The following is a 23,166-nucleotide window of genomic DNA, read 5'->3' as shown; positions in this document are numbered from 1 at the left end:
TTAACCCTAACTGCTCCAGGGGCGCCGTATAAATGGCTGACCCTGCGCTCTGACCCCCAGCTTCTCTCCCTGTCTGTGTGTCTCATGGAGAGCAAGCAGGGGTATGCGAAAAAACTAATTCCTAATATGAGAAATTGTATATGGTCACTAAAGTGATCTTATTTAAGATCAGGGAAGAATTGTAAGCTAACAACAACAACAACAGCGACATAATAATAAACTTTATTTTTATATAGTGCCTTTAAACGACGTGGCTTATCAAAGTGCTTTACAGAACAACAACAAAAAACAACGAGAGGAGACAGTGGATGTTAAATAAAAGCCTCGAAACACTTTTCAGTCCAGATGTGAAAGAGCTCAGGGCACGTGGGTCTCTGAGATCCCTGGGGATGGAGTTCCAGAGTTGTGGGGCGCAGCAGGAGAGGACCCTGTTACCCCTAGAGTGTAGACGGGCTTGGGGGACAGACGGGAGACCAGTCTAGAGGAGTGAAGGCAGTGAGGTGGGGAGTAGGGTGATAATAAGAGCTCAGACAGGTACTGAGGTGCCGAGCCATGCAGAGCCTTGTAGGTGAGCAGGAGGATTTTGACGTCGACACAGAACCTGACAGGAAGCCAGTGCAGGGACTCCAGGACAGGAGTAATGTGATCACTCGCACTAGACCTGGGCAGGATTCTGGCTGCCGAATTCTGGACATACTGGAGTTTGTTCGGTGTGGATTTAGACACCCCAGCGAGGAGAATGTTACCCCAGTCAAGACGAGAACAAAACCAGAGCTGTTGCCCAGCTTGTCATCAACAGTTAGTGATAACACAGGACGCAGCCTGGCGATATTTCTGAGGTGAACGAATGATATTTTGACAACATGTTGCACATGTGGGTCAGATGTCAAGCCTGGATTAAATATCACACCCACGTTCTTCAATTTTGATTGAAACTCAAGTACAGTACCATCCACAGATAGGGTTACAGCACTGGCTTTATGTAGCCAGACTTCAGTCGTGTCGCAGGTCAGATGAAGGAAAGTGTGAGTCATCCACGTTTTTTAATGTCAGAGATGCAATTAAGCAGAGCAGAGACTGTAGATCTGAGTATCGTCAGCATAGAAATGAAAATTTAGACCGTGCAATCTGAGGTTCAATGAGCATCGTAGTTGATTGGAATATTTTTAGCAACTACAGCATTGCACACAGCCAATAACTTTGTGGGTGTCTTGTGTCAGGGGGGTGTACCATTGTGGTGCGTATGAATCCCACATTCTTGTCTTTTACTGTACCAGAAGGCTACACAGCGACAAACCCAGAAACCCCCCCCCGCCGGCGGAACTCCTTACGCGCCCACGTGAAGGGATTGCCCGTGCACGCGCTTCGAGAGGGGCGGGCGCCTCCCAGCGCTCGCCCGCGCTGCGCGCTCCCGGCGCCGGCGCGCATGCGCTCCGCGGAGCCCCAGGCAGGCCTGCTGTTTGTGTGACTCCGGCTCAGCCCGGCGCGGCCATCTGAACCAAAACAACAAGCAGGAGGGGAGAGCCGGAGAGCCGCGGAGCCGCGGAGCGCAAGCGGGTAAGGCGGCCGGTCCGAGGCGGGGGAGCGCGGGCCGCTGCGGGGCGGGAGGGCAGGTGGTGGGGGGGGGCCGCCGGGGCTGCTCGGGCAGCGGGGGGCGCCGGGGCCTGGTGACCCACATTCGTGCTGCCGAGCGAGGGGGCTGGCTGCGCGGCGGCCCGGCGCGGAGACGAGCCGGCTGGGTTTTGGACCACATTTTGTTTGGTTGTCGTGGTGGTGTTGTCCCTCCCCCCGATTCTCCTTTTCCGTACCCCCTTTAACGCTACACTCCCCTGCCCCCCCCGCAGCCCGACCAGCCCGACCCGCCGGGAGCCGGGAGCCGGGGCTGAGTGCTGTCAGGGGCAGCTCTGCGCACACACGGCCGCCGCTCTCTCCTCCTCCGTTTTTATAACACGGGGGGGCGGCCGGCTGTGCACCTGTGACCCTCGCCTGTCCGCGTATTTATTTCTCCTCCCGGCGTGCCGGGTGTCAGGCGGGGGTGGTGTGACTGTGCCACCTGTGGCTGGGCTCGAACCCGAGTGCGCTGGGCTGGGGTGGGTGTGTGCGGCTTGTGTGCCTTCCCTGTTGGAATGCCGGACGGGCAGCGTTTCGCCCGGCCTGTCGTCGGATGGGAGCCGTGCCCCCCCCCTGGTGTCGTGAGTCCTGACCTCGTCCTGATCCCGGGGCCGGTTTGAGCTCCTGCGGAGGTCAGTCTCTTCGCACGGAAGGGGGCAGGAACTGGCCAGCGGGGAATGGGGGTCAGTAGGTCGGGTTTCACCTGCGCGGGTGGACCGCAGCCGTACTGGGCCAGAGGCGAGGTCAACGTCAGATTGGCCACAGATGGGCAGTTTTCAGCCCCCCCCAAAAGAACATCTCGTTTTTTTTTTGTTTTTCCATTCTAGTTGCATTCCTGGAGATAAAAAGGCCCCTCTTCGCTCGCCTCTTGTTTGCGTTTGCTGAACGCATCAGCATTAGCCTGTGGTGCTCCTGGCGTCAGGAGGAGGGGTGTCTTATCCAGCGGAAGGCTTTCGCTGGGTCTCGGTGGTCGACCACCTTCTGGCACGAGCATCCTAGCAGGAATTATACTTCTTTAACGGAGCATGGTAATTTAAGTCTTCGTGTGTGCACCTACTCGAGTGTTCAGAGTGCTAAGGCAAGAAATAGAGGAAAATTTGATCATTTTGCCTCCCTTAAGATGAAATAGCTGGTGATGGCTCTCATCAATGATGAGAATAATAATATTTAAGTGTGTTTTCCAGAAAAGCACTATATAAAGCACGTTACAGGTAATGGGGATCCCCTCCACCACCAGTGTGCAGCCCCACCTGGATGATGCGACAGCAGCCAGAGTGCACCAGTATGCTCACCACACATCAGCTCTCACTGGGGAGGAGAAGAGAGGGTTTGAGGCCAGTTCAGAGACAGGGATTATGAGGAGGCTGTGGGGTAAAGGCCAGAGGGAGAATTTGGCCTGGACGCCGGGGTTACACCCCTACTCTTTTCGAGAAACGCCCTGGAATTTTTAATGACCACAGAGAGTCAGAACCTCAGTTTTACGTCTCATCCGAAGGACGGCACCTCTTTACAATACAGTGTCTCCATCACTATACTGGGGCATTAGGACCCACACAGACCACAGGGTGAGCGCCCCCTGCTGGCCCCACTAACACCTGTTTCAGCAGCAACCTTAGTTTTTCCCAGGAGTCTCCCCTCCAGGTCCTGACCAGGCTCACACTGCTGGGCTCCAGTGGGCGGCCAGCTGGAAGCTTCAGGGGGATACAGCTGCTGGGGTGGTGGTGGGGTCAGGCATGGCCTCAGTTTGAGGGGTGCAGGGTGCAGCAGATGGACCAGAGATTGTCAGGTACCCCCGGGTCAAGTCCTATGACCCGCATCACGCTGAGGGTGACATTTCAAGGGCAGCTGCAGTCCTGATTTCTCAGACCGCTTATTAAGTCTCGGTTACGTCATTGAAAATACGTTCACAGTCGTTCTAGAAAAAAAATGACAACTTCCGAATTAAACACAAAATCATGGACTTTCTGAAAGTACTGTAAATCGCCATGTTGTCTCAAACTCTTGTGGCCGTTCCTGCTCGGTGCTCACTGTGATGACTGATGCACTGTGATGCACAAGCGAATAAGTACTGTTTGTGCAGCAGACACTTCACTGCAGAGATGTTCCAACGTGATCTGCATGCAGAGTTAACAAATAAGTAGTATTTGTCGGCAAAACCGTCTGGAAGTCAAGAGCAGTATTTCTGTTGGATTAAAGAGACGTATTCACAAGCCTGTTTGATTACAATGTCATAGGTCTGCTATCACCGGAAGTTTTGTTGCCTTGTTTTGAATCTCAGGACGTGGCACTGTGCCGAAATTTTGTCTAGTTTGTGATGTAAACTCGAGATTTTACAAGTTACTGTGTACATTTTAATTTCATTGCAGCTTGAAATACACTCATCAACGCAGATTCTTTCTAACCCCGAAGAATGAAAATAGCTGTTCCCCTTTAAGGCCTCTAAATGCCTTAAAACTAACTTTACAAGGTTATGTCAGTGGACACAAAAACATGTTTGTGTCACGCTGACTGAAATATTCAGAGTAGCACCAATACCGAAGTGCTCAGATCCAGTGCCGTGTCCAATGTAAATAAAGCATGAATATCCCCCGGTTTGGTGTATATTTGGGATGCCATCTGTCCTCTGTGTTGAATACACAGCCTTAGGGGACAGTTCACAGGGCCACTTGATCTGTGACCCCAGTGTGACACTCACAAGGAGATGCTGACAGCAGTTTGAGATGACAGGAGCGATCAGTGTGATAAGAAGCTGGTGCCTCCTTCTGGGCTGCTCCAGGCGTATGATTGGTGGGTGGCTCCACAGGGGGCGGGCCTGTAGGCGGGGCTCCTCAAGGCAGCCTCTGCTTTGCCCCGCCCTCCCTCGGCATCCTGGTGCAGGTGTGCAGGGTACAGCACTGGAGCAGGGTCGCCCTGTCCAGGAGCGGCACGGAACCACGGGCTTCCAGGGGTCCTGGCCAGCTGCGGAAATCCAGCCCACTGTGCTGCATCTGTGTAGCCTGAGGTCATGACGAGTGGGATTCGGACATGGAGATGGGCCCTGGGTGGGGTGTCAGGCTGTCATGCATGCTGGGACGGGTTGGATGGGGGAGCACTGCCCCAGCTGGAGGATGAGAAGAGCAAGACAGTCAGATACAGAACTGCGCTGCTGCGGCCCGGTCTTCTCTGGCACAGGTCTTAGTCTGGACAGAAACTGCAGCTGGGCGCAGGTGGGTGAGAAATTAAAAGCTTTCAACACGGACCTCAGTGTTCACCTCTGGCCTTGGACCTTACCCAGTAAAATAGTAAAATTATCCATTGTAAAAAGTTGAAAAGCATTGCCATTGGGTTAGTTATGTCATATACTCAGGCACCTCAGCTGGAATATGGGACTGCACATTGTTCGTGGATCGATTCTTTAGCATTTATCTGCAGTGTCGTGTGTTGTTTTGTGTCCCCGTCCAGCCTGGAATGGCCACCTGTAGGCCTGGCCCACTGGTAATCACCTTCACCAGTTGAGCCTCTCAGAATATTAGTTGGCTTCCGCAGAAAAATCAAATTAAATGTATATGTACAATATCTATACAATATCTATTATAATGACTTTTGAAGCATGTTTAAACTCACTTTATTTTGGTTTATTTCCTCAAACCGGGATTTTTCCGATGCCCCAGACTGGTTAGTTGTCACGTGAGTTTGCCCTATATTCCGGTCCGAAAGTGTTTCTGCTGTTCTGAGGGCAGTGGATCTCGGCACAGTCAGTCCTGAAACACGATGTTCATCTGTTGCTGTTGCGCCAGTAATCAGATCATTTTTACTGTGTTGTCCCTTTATGTTAAAACCGAGGAGGGAAATAGAAAGCAACTATCATGGTTCAGAAAGTCCAGACATTCAGGCAAAGATAAAAAAAATAAATGCATTTTTCCTGTTAGCGGGGAAAAAAAAAAACTTTTCTGGAATGTAAACCTTGCCAAATAGTGGTTGCTCAGAACATGCTTAGCTTCTCTTCGTCTGTCCTATCCCTTATCCCTTCTGTCCTCTCTTCTCGTGGAAAATAACTTTTAAGGTTGTGTAGCATCTTCCTCCCTTTTGCTTTTGGCTTCTCGTTCGTTTTTGAGCAGCTTTTCCCCTCTCGTCCTGGACTCGCCACTGGACTGGTTGTGGGTTCGAGTCCCGGGCACCGCACTGCTGTGGTGCCCCTGAGCAAAGCGCTTCACCCTTCGAAATACCTGGCTGGCCCATGGGGTGCAAACGTCAAGCCGCCCGTTAAAGAAGCATCAGTAACTCGTGGTACGCTCGCACCTGCTCCAGCGTTCCTGTGCCCAAGGTGCTTGCTTAGGAGCAAGTAAAGGTTTATTCCTGCTGAAATAGAAGAAACGCAGCGTTTCGGCTGGAGCACTTGGGGTTCAGGGCCTTGCTCAGCAGCCCAATGGAGTTGGATTGCTCTTCCGGCTGCGGGATTTGAACCGGCAGCCTTCCAGCCACAGAGCCACCGCTCCACCCCTAGTCTCCCTAGCTAGTCTCGTAGCACGCGTTCCTATATCACACAGAATGGGACTACACAGTAGCCCTTGTGTCCAGCGTTCTTCCAATCCATTTCAAACCAGTTCTGTATGGTTATAAAATACCTTATAAAATACTGCAGAAAAGTTGTGTGCAAAGTTCACAGAGACCCTCTGAGCACACACATACTCTCGGTTACTCTGGCAGCTTGGTGACTTCAGCAGATCAAAAGCTGGCTACCCCCTTGAAGAATACGGTGCAGCAGCTGGGCCGCAGGGATGGCTTCTGTCTACAGCTCTTCCTCTAGACGTGTTTGAAATCTGCAGGACTTATGACCGATGCACTTCAAGAAGTGTCTCCTCGTGTGCCTGCCCACGTGCGGGTTGAAGCTGTTGTGTCGGTGTCCTGCGTGGGTGTGCCGATTCCGAGTCCTGATCCGCTCCCGGCTCTGCCGCGGGGATTAGCGGCGGGCGGTCTGACGCGGAGTCGCGGGCGGCTGCATGAATCCGCCGTGATGTAGGTGACCCACATCACGGGGCCAGTGCGCTGGGTCGCCTCTCCCTGCCTCTCCCCCGGATTCCCGCACCTCGCTCGCCATCTGCTCCGGCTCAGCTGCTGCTCGGGGCTGCTGCTGTCAGACTTGGCTAGATAAGGACTCCGGCGTGCGCTTCTCCTTTTTTGCTGGCGCGCGCTCTTGACGAATGACGATTCTTCTGATTTTAGATCTTTGACGCTTATGCTGTTTTTTTTTTGTCACGTCCTGGGAGCCGCCAGGTGAAAGCTCTGGGTGGGCAGATAGGTCCCCTGCCCCTGGATGGGGTCAAACAGGGGGTTTAACCGCTGCAAGAGCGAGGAGCCCGGCGTGAGCTAGGACGTCCGAGCTGCCCTCCGGCGGGTCGGGGAAGGGGTCGTGACCTCGGGCGGCTGTGCGAGAGGCTGGCAGCCACGCCCCCCCCGTCAGCCTCTAAGCCTCTCTCACGCCGCCGTTGGCATGCGACCCGTCTCCTTAAATCCAGATGCTCTGCCCAAACTTGCCACTGGAACGAGCTTCGGGATTTTGAACCGGCAAACAGAGAAAACTAACCTAACGTCACACCTAGAGAATGAGGCGCAGCTGTTTTATCACTTTCAGGCATGTTGGGAAAACACGCCGGGTTTTTCTCTCCGTCTGCTCGAGTAATGTTTTATTCCCCAGTGGAGGAGGAGAAGTCCTATTGGGAATTCTGCAGAGTAGATTTTATGATGGACCCGAGCATGCATTTGGGTCTAAGATGGAGTGTTGCTCGGGTGTGTGAATCGGGCTCCTTTACCTCAGTCAGGGGTTCTCAGTCAGGCAGGACAAGAAGTGACGATCCTGTAGAACGGATGGGAAGAATCCCACCCTTCCTGAGTGGACTGTGAGGCTCAAGCCAAATTTAAAGGCATTGCAGACGAATTGGCACCTCCAGAAGAGAACCAGCAGGTCCGGTTCAGTAAAAAGTTCTCATTAACGAGTCCGCGTGCTTAGCGTTTTGGCCATGGAACGTTGTTTTGGGATCCATCACTGCCGAGCTCCAGTGTCCTGCTCGGCAGGGGAGGAATGGAGTGGGCCGGTCAGGATAAGTTCTCTAAACTTTTCCGAGAAGAGAAGTTTAATTGGCATGGAAATGCCAGCCACACACAGGCTAGCAATTAGTTATACATCTGGTGAGGCTGCTGCTGGTGCTGTAATCGGTCTGGGCTTGAACGATATAAACTCTGAGTAATTAGGTAGCAGAAACACTGCTGCCACAGGCCATCCTCAGGAGTCTCCTTGGTATTGCAGGAGACTAAAAAGTCTGGGAGAGATTGAAAACTATAATCTCTTCTTCAAGAGATGAGGGTATTTTCTGAGATTCTTACCGTCCGTGGGCAGTGATAGATGCAGTAAGCATTATGATCTGTCGTTCCTGTATTCAGAGCCACTACATGTATATCCCTGCCCTGCCCTGTGTCCGGCTGCTCTTCTCTGGCCTGATTCCTGAGCAGCAGTATCTTCTCTGCAACACCGTGGCAAACTCTGTGCACAGTGTTTTCTAGATTAGGCTTAACCAGTGCGTTATACAGCTAATTAGAAATTAATACGTAGAATTTTTACAAATATTAGTAGAAGTGATAGTAAAATTAAGGCATAGCAGATCTGCGGGCGTTTTTGTTTCCTGTAAGTGAATGTAAAAAATGTTCAATGTAGGTTATTTGGTAAATATATTAAAAATAGAGAGTTGCATTCATTTGTTTCTTTGGTTGTTTAATTCAAGTGAATTAAATGATATCTCATCAGTACAAATTCAGCTGCTGATACTTGGTTTTGTGTGAAGGTTTTTCTGGTACTTTTAATAATCCTTCATTAAAAAAAGTAACGAGAAAGAAGTTACCTTTGTATCTTTGTAGTAATCCATTGCATTTCATGAAAAGAATGAGGCATTTATAGGTTACTGACGAACGTAATCCGATTGCAGTCACTAGGTCATATAAATATTCCTGAGCACTTTTATAATAAAGGAGCAAAATCAAGGGGGAAAAATGGAAGCACTGCATGAACGTTTACAGGGGCGTTTCAGACCAGGTCAGGTCCGTCATGCCCCCTGAAAGGTAGAATACAGTAGGAGCCAGAAGTGGTTGGTTTGTTAGGAAAAACAAATGCCCACGACAGCGCAGGGGCTTATTCAGCATCGCTTAATGCTTCCTAGCAAGACTCGTCTAACCATGAAGATGCAGCCGGTGAGACAGCGGGAGAAGTTGTGGCTCCTTGCAGATGTGGAGGGGAGGAGTGAGACGCTGATTAAAAACAGGCGTGCCTGTCCTCTCCACGAGGGCGTGACGGTGGCCGGAGTGCGCTGGCCTCGGGTCTGTTCCCCCCTTGTCGCCCGATGGCAGGAGTCTGCTGCTCTCGTAGTAAAAGCAGATGGTTTGAATGTGAGATCTCTTCGTCCCAGAGGGCTGGTGGGGTGGCGCTTGAGTTTTGTGCGTTTTTTTAACGCGAGTAAGGTAACAAGAAATGCCTTTTGTTAAACGTCCCGTCCGTTCGGCTCCGAAATCGCGTTCGTGGTCCTTGGCCCATCGCTTAATAACGGCGAGTGGGCTGCAGGACCGGCCTGTGCATCGCACAGCCGGCGTGCGCGCGCGGGAGGGGAGCGTGTGAGCAGGCGGAGGGGGGGCTGTTCTCAAGCGGTCTCATGTGAAACTGGGGCACTTCATGTTGATCATGAAAGGATGATTCGATAACCTGACCTCCACATTCAGACTTCTTTCTTTCCGTGTGCTGTGAGCGGCTTTCTGCCAAAAGTTCTTCCTGTCAGATATCATTTTGGTTGGTCAGCTTTTAGATTCGTCAGCCAGTGAGCGTTCAGACCACGGTGCTGTTTCATCTTAAAACTGCCCGCAGGATCCTGGCAGGCGCTCCTCGCGGGAGGAGAGTCTGGCTGTGCATGACTGTAAAGAAATAGGTCAGCTTAACTGCTGATCAGATCTGCTGTAATTACATTCTGGAAATGAGCGTTTGAATCGAGGAACTTAATTCTTGTCTACATGCCTTTTCTGTCCTAAACCGTTTTCCCCCTCTTTGTTTTACATTCTTTGTCCTTCCATTCTTCACGTTGAGAAAGCAGAGAGCTTTCTCTCTGTATTTCCACTGGTGTGGAACCTGTCCCCTGGCGTGGGCTGCGTGTTGGTCTGAATGGAGCAGTTTTCCGTCGGCTCGCGTGGAACACGCGGAGGTTGACACGCAATAAACTTGTGCGCTTGCCTGCTCCGTCCTCCACTAAAGCGCGACTCTGGTTTACTTCTGCAGCTGAAACACATTTGTTCGCGGTGCAGGAAGAGGCAGCATCAGGGGATCTCCACAGTGCCGGGCGGAGACGAGGAAGTCCTGCCGTTCATTTTGTGCAGGTAAGGATTTTCCATTTTAGACCCCGGTGTAAGTAGTTTCGTCACTGAGTCGGCATTAAAGGAATCACAGGTTTAAGAAACACAAGGCAGTGTTACAGCTCAGGAGAACTCAGGATTGTCCCTTCAGAGCAGGCATCCACGGGCTCTATAGTCCTTATCCACACAGACGCAGCTGGAGCAGAGTGACTGATCATAGCTCAGGCCCAAAAGAAATGGACAGTAGTGCTACTTAGCTTTCCTCACCGACACGGGTGAGTGGCAAACAAATCATTTACTGCGTCATTATTACATACAAATTTTACTTATCAAATTCCTCCCCAGGTGGGGCTGCACATTGGTGCTGGTGGAGGGGATCCCCATTACCTGTAAAGCGCTTTGAGTGGAGAGTTCAGAAAAGCGCTATATAAGTGTAAGGAATTATTATTATTATTATTATTATTATTATTATTATTATTATTATTATACTTGCATCTGTCTCCTTCCACTGCTGTGGAGCATCAGTGTGATGGTAAATAGACGAACTCTTACTGTAAAACCTACTAATGCTTGTTTCTGAATCCATCTGAAGGCCACAGTTCTTCAAACCATTTCACTCACATAAAAATATTACCTGGGCTACCGAAAAAATGTCCTGGTGAGGTTCCGGTCCTCCTCCTGCCAGAACTGCTCAGGAACTGTGCACATGGCTAATCTGAATGCCAGTCCCCTGCCTTCTCTCTTATTTGCATGATGGAACTCGGCCATTTTCATTTGGCTCATGCAAAACAGCTTGGAAACTCCCTTTTTATCCCAGTTGGGAAAAATGTGTCATGCATCACAGCAAATTAGTTCTGTTTTGTTCTCCAAATTAGACAATATGTAGCAGCAGAGGTCCGGCTTTTTAAAAACACAAGCCTCGGAAAGGGTCCCTGCAGAATTGGTAATCAATGGCTAGCCTTAAAATGTTCAGGGAGCTATCCCTGTAAACGCTCAGGATGGGAAGATTATTATTAGTGATGTGTGTTTGCTTCTTGCTACGTGGTGTTACACAGTTATCCAGTTTAAGTACTGTATGTAGCACAGCTCTCTAAATGCATGACAGCGTCACGATATGCAGATTTAAGGATGTTGCAGGTAGTAAAAATTGCTACCGGATTGTTACGTTCCCCCCCCCAAACCCCAAGTACAACACATGGATACTTTTCTGTAGTGATGCACGTTTTAAACAAAGATTTATCATGTGATGTGTTCTTACACACCCTTGCTGAGGTAAAAACATGGAGGAAAAAGCTTATCTGCCCCATCTACTCCAGTGACGACGTTAAAAGCCCGCCGTGATGAGTCCCAGTTTCAGCTGGGCCGCCCGTCACTCGAGTGTTGGGGCATCATTGGGAACGCGGGCTGTGTGTCTGCCCTGCAGCCCAGTGGCACAAGGCGTCAGGCGGAGAAGTGGGACATGCCGACTCTGTCAGGAAGTGTCATGGGATCTGACCCAAGTAGTCAGGACCTCGGCCTGCCATCTCACCTGAGGGCCGCCTTCCTCCAGGTTTGGAAATGTGCTTTGGAAAACATGGAAGACGGGCGTCTGTAGTTTCTGGTTCAGAGGGAAGAGTGGCCCGTACTGGTCGCCCACACTGTCTACTGAGACTCAGCCCAGCGCTGAGCAGGCCCTGCTGTGTTGAGCTCCCGGGATCTGAGAGAGCAGGCGTGCAAGGTGGCAGCGCTGCTGTAGTGAGCGAGTAATTGGAGGAGGGTAAGTGTGACTAATCATTGATGAAGGAGGGACTGGACTGCGGTGTCTGTTCTTGTGTGCTGCTCTCCCCTCTCCCTTCGCCCCATTCCAGAGCTCTTTGATATCCGTCAGGTGCTCATTGCAAAACAGCTGGGGAGCCTCGTCTATTTTTCTTGATCCCTGTAGCAGATGGAAACAGCTTATACTTCTTCTTCTGACGGTTCACTTTTTTTTCTCCTGAAGATGATGAAACTTTCCAGGAACTTTGATGACTGTTGGAGAGTTCTTTGTGGGATTTGCGAACATCTGTTTGTGTTCAGCTGGTCTGGGAAGCTCTGTTACGCTTGAAATGATGAAGGCATGTTTGTTTTTTTGTGGAAATGGTTGAGAGGTATGCTCTGAATTAAAATGTGTGCATTACTGGACACAGATAACGTGCAGTTCAGTAAACCATGTTGTCTGGAGAGAGGTGATGGTATAGGAGTGGAAATAACACTTAACGGAATTTTCCTGCATCTGCAAGTCACGCAGGCACTGCTCTCCTTGTGCTGAGCCTTTTTGAGCATCGTGCTTGTGGAGCTCTGCACCTGGGTGAGCTTAATGTGGCCTTTCACTCCATCCATTAACATGCTGTACAGACGCAGGTGGAATTTGCAGTGAAAAACACTGTAATTCCTAGAAACCTTTTCAGTCTTGTGAGATTGAGATGCGTTACAATGTTAATCCGCTGAACACTTTGTTTTGTTTTCATTCAGCCGTGTTTTATAGTAAGTAGTTTTGAAAGCTCCTTTCTATGGGTTTTTTCTTCATACATAAAAACATTAAAACACAAACAATGATCAGCATATGATTTTATGCATGAGTGACAAGCTTAAGCAGCCATGAAAACAGTTCAGTACAGTGTTTGTGGGTCCTTTTAACATGTTTTTAAATTGTCTTATAATTCTCAGACCAAACTTTTTTTTGAACATAGTCATTATTCAGTACTGTGATATCCCGTCTGTTCTTCTCGGATACATAAGGTGCTACATCTTCCCAAAGATCTGTATTTCTCAGGACAGATAAGTTATCTCTTCATCTGCCAGTCGTCATGCCTCAGTGTGCCTGAGCGAGCCACAGCCCGCAGGAACATAGATCACCACGGTGCTGACAGCCTCTTTCTTTCTGTAACGCAGTCAATTGCATCTGTCTCCTTACAGGTGCTTCTCCGCTTGAGAGTGGGGCTAAAAGCCACCAATTTTTGTTTCACCTTCACTGTGGGAAGGCTTGTGTTTGGTTCTGGTCAATAAAAAAAAAAAACAGACTTCCCATGCAGTGTGTTCATCCCACTTCTTGTCATTCCATTGAGATGAGCTTGGCAACTGCTGACGTGATAGAGGATCGGTGATCCTGACTGCTGCAAGGACTCGTGGGAACCTGTGGTCTCGCCAGTAGCAAGCAACCAGGCGCCGTTAATGCAGAAAGGCTGCGCTGATGGAAAATGGGCACTGCCTGCACGCCTTCCGAATCTTTCTGAACAAACTGCCTTGTGAATTGTGTCTTTCATATTAAAAGCCAGTGACGTGAAACGGTATGTGCCACTTCGCTTCTGTGCTGGGTTTTAATTATGGTCCCTTTGTCTGACAGGATTTCATCATGGAGAGTTGATATTACAGTTCCACTTACCGGTGGCTTTCTTACAGAATTAATTTGACACATTCATTTAGCTTAAAACTACTGGCACAAAAAAATAATGTGCATTGTTGGCTCTAGTTGTTTCTTGAGCTCCTGTCCTGCCTTGATCGGAAAGTGACGACCGCACGTGAGCCGTCTCTGGAAAGTGCGTCAGTTGCACCAGATTGCAAGTCGGTAACAGGTTGTTTCCTGGTGTCCCTTTGCCTGCGACGGGCTTCTGCCCATTTAATATGGCTCGTTGTCTGCAGCAGTCAAGTTTGAACTCAGACCTTTGGCCTTGGGTAAAGTTTCAGAAAGGCAGAAAATGATGAGCAGTGCAACATGTCTCAAAGTCCACACCTGCCATGCTTGCTTATGCTCTGGTTGAAGACTCTTTTAGATTATTCCCTTGTGTAGAGTTTTGGTCACCGGAGATACTGCTGCTCTGGAATCAGTCCAGATACGGTCTGGGGCTTGAGGGAATGAACTACACTGACAGGCTGAAGGAGCTGGACCAGGAACCGAACAAGGTTGAGGAATGGAACAGAGCTCGTCATGGCATTGTAATGCTCTTGGAGTAGAGTGTCCCGCGTGCTGTCAGGATTCATTGAAGGTATGTGGCGATTACTGGTAACACGTCTGCCTCCGATTAAGAGACTACACAGTCAGTTTGCTTTGGAAGTCAGATGAGTCAGTAGTGCAAGTCCTTCCTGCAGTCGTCTCTTCTAGATTTATAAATGAAGAGTACCCGCCACACTCTTACATGTGTGATCGGGGCCTGGCCTCTGAGAAAAGTGGCTTGGGGAATCGGAAGTCCTGCTTCAGCAGACTGGTCCAGAGAGATTGGGGTAACCAAATCTGTGGAGGACAGGCCGTGTCCTAGAAGGCAGAAGCCCAGCATGGACCCAGCACCGTCACACCCTGCCTCATCCGTTTGTGTAATTCTTTTCAGATTGCCGGAGCTACAGCATGAGAAATTCTAGGACAAAATAAGACGATGTTATTGGCAGAATGTAGCTTTCAGTCTGCAGGAAAGCTCAGAAGCTATTCAGGGCTGACCTCTTCAGAGACAGCCCATATCTTCTTTGGACCACAAAATGCCTGAGCTTTCCAAAATGAAATTTATTTTTCACCAGGAAGTGCTGTTTTGCTTTTGACAGACCATACAGATGGCAACGTGTAGAGACGCTATAGTGAGCTTAATGCTTAAAATGTTGTTGTTGAAGCCAGCCAGTGGAGCAGTAGAAGTGTGATGATGTGAGAAGGAATCTCCTTGAGCACAAGAGCCTCACTGGTGCAGATTAAGGGCAACTGTACTGCTCACCAATGCATTGATCCTTGATCTAAGGGGACCTCCGTTCCTGCCAGCCCATCAGGAAGTGTCAGTTTCCCAGCATGACAATGCGAGGTGCCACCAAGCCAGGACTACAGCGGCACAAGTTCAGGAAATTAGTGTAGCAGATCAACAGGACACTTTTGGGATTTCTTTGTGTTTTAATTGTGATGAGGTGCAGTTCTGACCCGTGTGTGGGGATGAGCTGTCTACCCATACAGCCACTCTTTACAGCTCTGTATTGGTCCAAATCCAGATGTGTGAAAGGAGAATGTCTTCTGTACGGAGACGTACAGTTTGAGATAGAACAGCTTCAATGATCTCCCTCAGCCCTGTCTGTCTTTGGCTTAAATTCATTTTTTTGCTGGATAGAATAATTGTAAGTGTTTCAACGATTTTACTTCTGCTTTTTTCTCACTTAGAATGAGCAGTATACAAGTTAAAGATGGAATCATCTGGAAAATATCACTAATATTTGGGAGGATTTTATAGTTTTCCATCTTAGATGATCTGTATATGATTTTGCTCGGGCTCTAAAGGCATGACATAAATATTTAAATAGATTTGAACGTGTAACAAAAAAATGGTGTAAGTTGCAGTCCTTTGGTCAATGGTAGCCTTAAAGCCCATATATAAATTGTCGTTCAGATAAAATCCTCTTAGTTCACCGAGGGTTGCCTGACGTATGTTCACAGGGCGTGGCATCTTCAGGACTGAACCTCAGCTATCATGGGTCAGTCCCTGAGCCTCAGAAGCTGACCCGCAGTTGTGCTGTTTCTTTTACCCTCGGGTGTGGTTCTGTTCAGCTCTCTCGATTTCTCGGGGTCCCTAGTCAGGGGGGCTGGGAAGCCACTGGGAAGTGTCTTGAACCCGAGGTGTCCTTTAAGAGGGTTGGCTCTGGTGTCATGTGTCTGGCTGCGCCCTGCGTTGTTAAGCCGTTGTCCTGTATCGTGTGTCCTGCTTCCACAGAACTGCCCCTGTGTGCGTGATACTGAGTCGACACCCCAGCTTCTGACTTTAATTCATTCGTTTCGTCCCGCGCGTCCTGGGTTTGTCAGGTTCCACCTGTCGAGCGAGTGAAGGTCCGAATCTCTCCTGGAGCCCAGCGGCGAGGTGACTCAGGGAAAAAAACCTGACCCTGGCGTCAACAAGCACAGCACTTGTCAGAAGGAGACCCCATGTTCACAAGCACGCCGTTGTTTTTCTCTTGTTTTTAAACACAGGCAGAAGGCTTCAGAACCTAACTGTTCTTAGAGAAAATGTTTTACTGTGTTCAGAAGTAAAGATAACCCTTGAGTTTTGAGCAGAATGCAAGACCAGGCAGCTTCATATCTGAGGCTTCCTCTTTCCTAGTGATGTATTTTGCGATAAAATGCGGTGCGCCTTGTAGGGCTTCAGTTTTGAAAACTTCCCAGAGCCAAGAACTTGTTGGTATTGCACTGTGCCAGAGAACTCAAATACTTCATATTTAAAGGGAAAATTTCTGAATGTTTGAAAGCCACTGTAAGTGTGTGACTGACCTGCAATCTTTCTCAGCACCGAGGAAATGTGTTTCAGGTCTTGTCACACTAATCCAAGGAGGTGTAATTGCAGAAGTAGGTCAAGGCGTTACGAGTGTTTGGGGTGTCGAGTGGGAGCTCTGTGAGGGTTGGGAGTGAGGTTGGACTTAACATAATGAATGAGAACATGGTGCAACACAGCAATTACTGTTGCTAGCTGTTAATGATTTATTTTGTTGACACTTTTATCCCCAAAAGTGTCAGCAAACAGTTGTCCCCTTTTGCACGGCTGGGTGCAAGTGAACTACCTTGCTCAAGGGTACAACACTAGTGTCTCGTCTGGGATTCGAACCTGCAACCTCCCTGTCACGAGTCCACAGCCGTGCTGCGGTAACAGGCATGTTCCTGATGTCCACGCAGGGCTTCGCATGCCAGACCTCGAATGACGACCCACTCGCCAGAAGCCATGAGTTCTTTCTTTTATAAAACACTTTGATGTATTTTTATCAACAATGGGGAAGCCGTAACCAAAAATTAGAGCAAAACGACACCAACCCTCCTAATCCCCCGACTGTAGAAGTCGGCAGCAGCGTGTTTGTCAGACAGCTGCCGCGCAGACCGAGGCACAGCGCAGCCCCGCAGTTTCTCACTGGGTTCAGAAGTTTGGCTCGTTAGGACCACCTTTTTTCCCTAAGGGTGTGATTAAGGGAGATGAAACAGCGGATGATTGCATCTGAGATGCAGACAGATTCCAACATCTGGGTCAGGCAGGGTTGCACTGCACAGGGGCGCACTGCTTGCTCAGACTCCTGCCTCGCGTGGTATGGCTGCTGGAGCAGTTGTCCAGCGGACGGTCTGCTCTGTCCTGTGCTGGGCGTTTGCTCTGTTCATGTGCAAAAAATTAATCTATAGCCGACTTTAAACATTCGTCCTTTATTGAAAGATTCTGCAAGGAAGAAAAAAAATCATTGCTCATTTTCAGCTAAGACTGAGACTGTTCTGCATCCCCACTCCTGGGCAGCTTCCATATCCTGGCTTGCATTCCGGCTGGGCTCCGAGTGACTTATTCGGATCAATTAGGTGCTTAATTAGGAGGGATTCACATGCATGCAGGCCATATACGAACACCTTCTGGACGGTGACTCTCCGGGACTGAGGTTGGAGACCCCAGGTTTAAACACTGAGAGTGCAAACTGTAAGGGAAGTGTCTTGCACAGAGCAAAAACATCCCACACACCTGTGAAGGAATAAAGAACACACTTTCAGCCGCTGGAAGAATGCTGCTTGCTGCAGTGTAGCTGGCTTTTGATTCCGAGGAAGAACAAGCACAGCTCCTGTCTGCGGGCGAGCCTGTGCAGATGGCAGTGTGGAACCGTCTCCTGGAGTTGCTCTGCTTTGCTGTCCCCTGGGCATGTTAGCAGGTAAAATGCCCGATTAGTGACTGGGTGCTAAGGGGGACGAGATTTTAATTTCATTTAGATGAGGGAAAGAACTATGGTATTACTCAGTCCTGATTTATTTGTGCTGCTTTCCTGTAGCATTAGAAACGCTTTGAACTTCTGGCACGTTCGCTAATCCCCTGGACTCTTTGGCAAGCCAGGGCAGTCTTGGCAAGCTCAGCCTAGCTCCGTGTTGCCGCGGTCCCTATCCAGCACTCATTCATGAGCTCGTCTCGGCGCGGAGGAATGGCAGTGCTGGGCTGAGCAGAAACCTCGCTCCGGGCTTATCGGGCGCCTCGGTGTGCTGTGCCGGGGATTTTCGTGGTGGTGAAAGTCGAAAAGCTAGGGTCACGTCAGGATAATCCTCTCTTGTCCTTTTTCCAGGGAGCCACCTTCTCTATCGTGTTGTCCGCCGTCCGCCGTGGATTTGAGTCGCCCGCGACCGCTGGAGCACCGCGCGTTTGTCCCTTTGGAAAATACCTGCTCCTCGGGGTGAGTATGCCAGAGCACAAAAGGGTTTACTCATGAGAGAAGCCATTTCATGTGGATTGTCATGCCTGGTTCATGTGGGAGTTAATCGCTCATTGATCTCTTCACCAGCGCTGGCTGGGCACCTCGCTCCACACCCCCGCGGGTTAATCATGGCGTGAACGCTGCAAGTGCTCGCCGTGGCCGATTAGTTTGGGCGAAGAGGGTAGTTTTAGATTTGAAAACGTGAACGCGGGCCGTTTCAGAATTACGGTGTTTGCTGCAATTCCATTTTAGAATGGGATGTCGTTACAGTGACATGAAATGTCTTGAGTTTCCACAGTGCCAGCTGCTTTGATCCATGGTCGAACCCAGCTTAGTCTTACGCCAGCATGGCTCTGAATGTTCACTCTTAACAAAGCTTGGGCTACCGTAAAATACCCAGAGAGGACGTACTCATTTAGCAGTTCCTGCCAACAGGAAGGAGCCCGAGTGCTGCCCTGTCTTCTCGTTTGCTCGTTCCGAATGAGACATGGTACACGAGAGACACGCCCTGTGTGAGCATGGTGGAACTGTCTGCAAGCCTTTTCATCGTACAGGAATGAGATGTATTTTGCTTTCCCACTATGTTTCGTTATAAGGAGAGATGCTCCCCTCCATCCCTCTCCACAATACCAGCGCTTGTGGCGCCCAGAAGAAAAGTGAGATCAATCGGCAAACCTGTCATTGTCTGGAATCACGGCAGATTGTCTCACACACACACAAAAACTCATCACGCCTGACTCATACCCTCGTCACTTTAATTTTTCCGCCCGGCTCAGTCTTTCCTAGTGCTTCTCTCCTGGTAACAGTGCAGTAGCATCACGATGGTGGAAATGAATTCATTTATCCTTCTGAGTGTTAATATCCTCGTCGGGGACAGAAGACAGATGGCAACTGTTTGCCAGCCTTGTTTTTTTTCTGTTCAGTTGCTTGCGAGCCCTGTAACACCGCGTTCAGCAGTGGGCCTTGTGATATTGATTTTCACAGCAGGGTCTCGAAGTGCTGATTCCAGTTTTATTGTTCAGCTGGCACTGTTGTGTACCAGGGCAATGATATCCACCTGCTGCGCACGGGTCAATAATAATACTGCTTTTCTGCCAGCATTACAAACCGCGAGGCAGCCGGTGCTTCGATTAGGACCTGCTGGGGTGGTCTGGTAGTTTCCTGAACCAGGTTTCTTCTCAGGTCAGCAGCAAATCGGAACACTTTCTTCTTTCTTCATTTATGCTAAAAAAGAAACACCTCTTCAACTGCATCCAAACAACATCTCTTAGTGCACGACAGTTCTCAGTGCAGGGTGTGCAAATAGAGACTATGATGTTGTTGTCCAAAATCCAGTTTTTGAACTGGAACATTAGATTGTAGGGTTTTTCTGCGGATTATTGTTTGTGTGTTATTTAGGATGAAAGGAGAGTTGATCTTGCACATTCCTAGCCAGATCCGAGCTTTAAAGCCGTTGCTTGGAGAGGTTTTTAAAAAGCTTGTTTTTTCCTTATGAAAATGCCTCATAATCTGCTTCGGATGTACTGGATTTTGAATAGGCATTGTGAATACCATGAGTTCCGTGCTGTTCCAGGGCTAATGTAGAAAGAAGAAGAGTATTACATATTCAGAGGGCAATGACAAGTGACTGAATTTGTACTCTAAGAACCAATACTTAGTTGTGATTTTATTTACCTGGATGAAAGAGTACAGTGGAAGGACGTAGAGGGCACAGCTAGCAGAATACACAGCTGTAGCTGGACTAACGAAGTTCCTGGTCTCTGTGGACTGAATTGACATTTGTGCTTGTGAGTTGGAGATCAAGGTCGTCATGTTGCATTAGGTTGGGCCTGTTCTCAGGACAGGAGGATGTCTTTGAAACCAGCTGCTAGGAGGTTTAAGATGCTATAGAGTGGAGTGATATGATGAGATTATCTCATATAGCCACATGGTTTTTCTTGACGATATTACCATAGTGGGGATATTGCAGTATGATCAAAGTCTTTCAGTGATGCCTGATTTTTTTTTCTTGTTTAAATTGTATTAACATCAGTGCACACCTCTGGGTGACAAGTTCTGTCTGGCTTGTCTTTTCCTGTTTCACTATAACCATTGTGTTACTTGTTGAAAATCCTTCTCAATGGTCACTACCAATTTCTGAATTTTATTTAGAAAGGACAGCAATGGCCGCACTTTAGTCTTTCTAATCCTTGTATGCAAGGTCAGGGAGAAAGGAAGCATTGTGAAGCAAACTGTAGCACAACAAAGCCTGAAACGGATCAGGGGAAACCAGGATTCCCTTGCTGGCTGCGGCCGCCCTGCTGTAGTCTGACCATCTGCTGGCTTCCCTGGCTCAGCCTGGCCCCGCCGGGGGGGCTGAGAGTGGGGTTTCATGGGCACTAGCTAGCTGCAGGCCCAGAGAGTGGAGTCTCAGCCCTGAGCAGCTCACTCCCACTTCGCCAGGTGAGACGTGGGCTGAAGACTCCGTCTTGAAGGAGGCTGGGTTCAAACGAGACCAGTGACCAAGCTGTCACTTTCTGGTTTGTGCTATTATGCTCCATATTAACTTGGGGAAGAAAAGTTTCACTCCTGAGACTCATAACCTACGTGCAAGAAGAAAATGGTAAATGTTGGTGATATAAAATATTTTATGATCGAGTCAAAAGCTACTGTGATAGCAGCATTCGAACTTAGAAATGTTCCAGCATGTTTTGCATCCTAGCAGTTCCGAGAAGGCAGGCAGGAAGATGTTATTGCCTTTCCTGAATATGTATTTGCGGAGCACCGTAATGCTGGCCAGGACAGTTAGAAGGTGAAGAGTTGCCATCATGAATTCCTCAGGGAACACTTAGGAACAGTTTGATCTCAACAGCCATTGTTTCTGTTCCTAAAGTTCATGCCTTGGGCCCCGTAATTAGATTTTTTTCCCCCGTTGGGAACGTACTAGTACTTCAGGAGAAGTCAGTTGCTTTGGCCAGACTGCAGTCGTGCTTGTTAATTTCAGATGACTGAGTGCTGCGGTCTTCATTCCCTCAGATAAAATGCGGTATGAAAGCTTCGTTACGGTATAAATTTGTTCGGATGGTGCCACACTTGTCCTAAAGGTTGGCAAAGCTGGTGGGGTTCTGCAGCGAAAGAGCCCGAAGCCCGAGACTTAATCTCAACACCTGCTTAATAAAATACGTGGTATGTGTTTTAATAAATTTGAAAAACATCATCATTAAGAGTCGACTCCAGCGAGCGTAACTGATCGCATTCCGTCAGCCCTGGAACCAATCCGTTCTGTCATGAAAGGATCCCTTAAACAGTGTTCGCATTTTTAAAGGCGTGAAGCAGCAGACAGCGTGAAACGGTCTGGTTTTCAAGGCGATGGTAAGTTGTAAGTTGCCGTCTGTGCTTGACGTAAGCCTGTTTGTACTCCTGATCCCTCGTTGATAACATGCAAATACATTTGCCTGCCGGCACATGCTGGAGTCTCTTGACTTTTGATTCATGTCAGTGCTGATATGATCTTCCTGAATGTCTGCACAGTCTGCTTGATGTACCATTTTCAAGGAGTTTTGCGAGAATCACTTGTAGGCGGAGATATTCAGCTTTCTATGAACGTTTATTGTCATATATGCTTTGCCAGACGAAAAAAATGCGCTTGGTTTTTGGTTTTGAAAATAAAAGTAAAGCATGTGTGGACTGTAGATGCGTCTGATCTGTTTCCCAGGCAGGGCGGGAGCTGGTATGTAGATACTACAGCATACATCGCTGCACGAGTTCTCACTGCTGTGTTTTTCAGCAGTGCAGCTTTTGAGATCACTTGCCAGAGGCTGTTCGTTGTCTGTTACACTTCGCATTTCAGGGTTCCCAAGATGTTCAGAAATTTATTTCAAAACTTAATCAAGGCTTATAAACCGTTTTTTCCCCCTTATTAGTTTGTATTACAAATGCAAATGTTTTTTTTTTTGTTGTGCATGGATGCTGATTTTGATGCGTCTAAAGCCTTTTCTGTACATCATTTACTGTGAAGGTGTTGACGATCCAGATGTTTACTGGCAGGTTCTCCCTGGGTTATATTTAACTCACTTCTCCAGGGAACCAGTAGGGATGTCTCGGGCGGCTGAATCAGAGGCAGCAGTCGGCTTGTAGTAGAGAGAAGAGTAAAATATTTGAGTAGTTCTGGATGTGCAGCTGCAGAAATCAGCTGACTCTTGTAGCTCTTGCAGAGGGAGTAGGTACCGTCCTGAAATATCAGAGCGCTGTAGTAGGCTGGCAGATGTCTAAGAGCTGCAGCAGCAGGTCAGCTGGCCGTCCCGGATGTAGTTCACAAGCAGGAACTCCAAGGGAAAGGTTTCCAAAAGGCTGCTCCAGATCCAGGGGCTCGGCTGCTTGGACAGGAAGCACGACCTTCTAGGCGGTGGGCGGCAGGTTTTAATCCAGACTGTGCTACTTTAGGCCATTACGACGGGCGTCGCGGCGGTTTTCTGGTGCTGTGTGAGGCTGGCTGGTCTCGCTCGGCCGCAGGAGCCCTGCCCCCTGCCGTGGAGCCAGGCTGTGTCCTCCGAGAGGCGTCCTGAGCTCCTGGTTTTGTGTGCTGTTGTAGGAGAGGATGGAAATGGGGAAAGGACATGCCAGCTCTGAGAGAACGAGGGACTGTCGAAGTACGGTTTGCGGAAGAGTGGTGCTGTCAAGTAGCACGTGGTGTATATCATCGGCCCTTGTTTGCCTACAGCATGTAATGTGAGAGTTTCTTACTGGAAAGTTGCGCAGTTTTAAGTCTTCTTGTTAAGCCGCGTTACTTGCCTCGGAATCTTAGAAGCAGTGGAAACTCTTTCTGGCTCTGGCAGTGAGCGTTGCTGGCGTGTCGGGGGCAGAGCGATGGGGTCGGGTCCACTGCGTCTCAGCTCGGGGCCCCGCGGGCTGGCAGTGAGGCTCAGCAGGCTGTGGAGCAGAGGGACGGGCAGCCTGGCGCAGGGGTGGTGCAGAGCCTTTGGTATGCACAAACTAGATCTTCAGTTTTAACAAACCCGCCTGACCTACTTGGCAGGGTGCGAG

General features: G+C 49.2%; 1 protein-coding gene across 10 annotated transcripts in view; it reads left to right on the top strand.

Moving 5' to 3' along the window:
• Positions 1-1,387: 1,387 nt before the first annotated feature.
• The window catches only part of clocka (clock circadian regulator a), a 59,727-nt gene continuing 37,948 nt past the window's right edge, over positions 1,388-23,166 (top strand). For 3 of the 10 annotated variants that reach the window (XM_088633254.1, XM_088633237.1, XM_088633228.1), the window contains exons 1-3: positions 1,388-1,557; positions 9,899-9,996; positions 18,016-18,123. The gene's annotated coding sequence lies outside the window, so the exon portion shown is untranslated. Of the gene's footprint in view, positions 1,558-9,898; positions 9,997-10,317; positions 10,406-11,521; positions 11,729-17,594; positions 17,614-18,015; positions 18,124-23,166 lie in introns of those variants that run through there. The other 7 variants (XM_088633246.1, XM_088633164.1, XM_088633182.1 and 4 more) reach the window with 6 other exon arrangements.

The sequence above is a fragment of the Lepisosteus platostomus genome, chromosome 1 (genome assembly GCF_059453375.1).
Source record: "Lepisosteus platostomus isolate fLepPlt1 chromosome 1, fLepPlt1.hap1, whole genome shotgun sequence".
NCBI lineage: Eukaryota > Metazoa > Chordata > Actinopteri > Semionotiformes > Lepisosteidae > Lepisosteus > Lepisosteus platostomus.
Note: the sequence above shows the minus strand (reverse complement) of the source record. Positions and strands in the feature narration are given on the sequence as shown.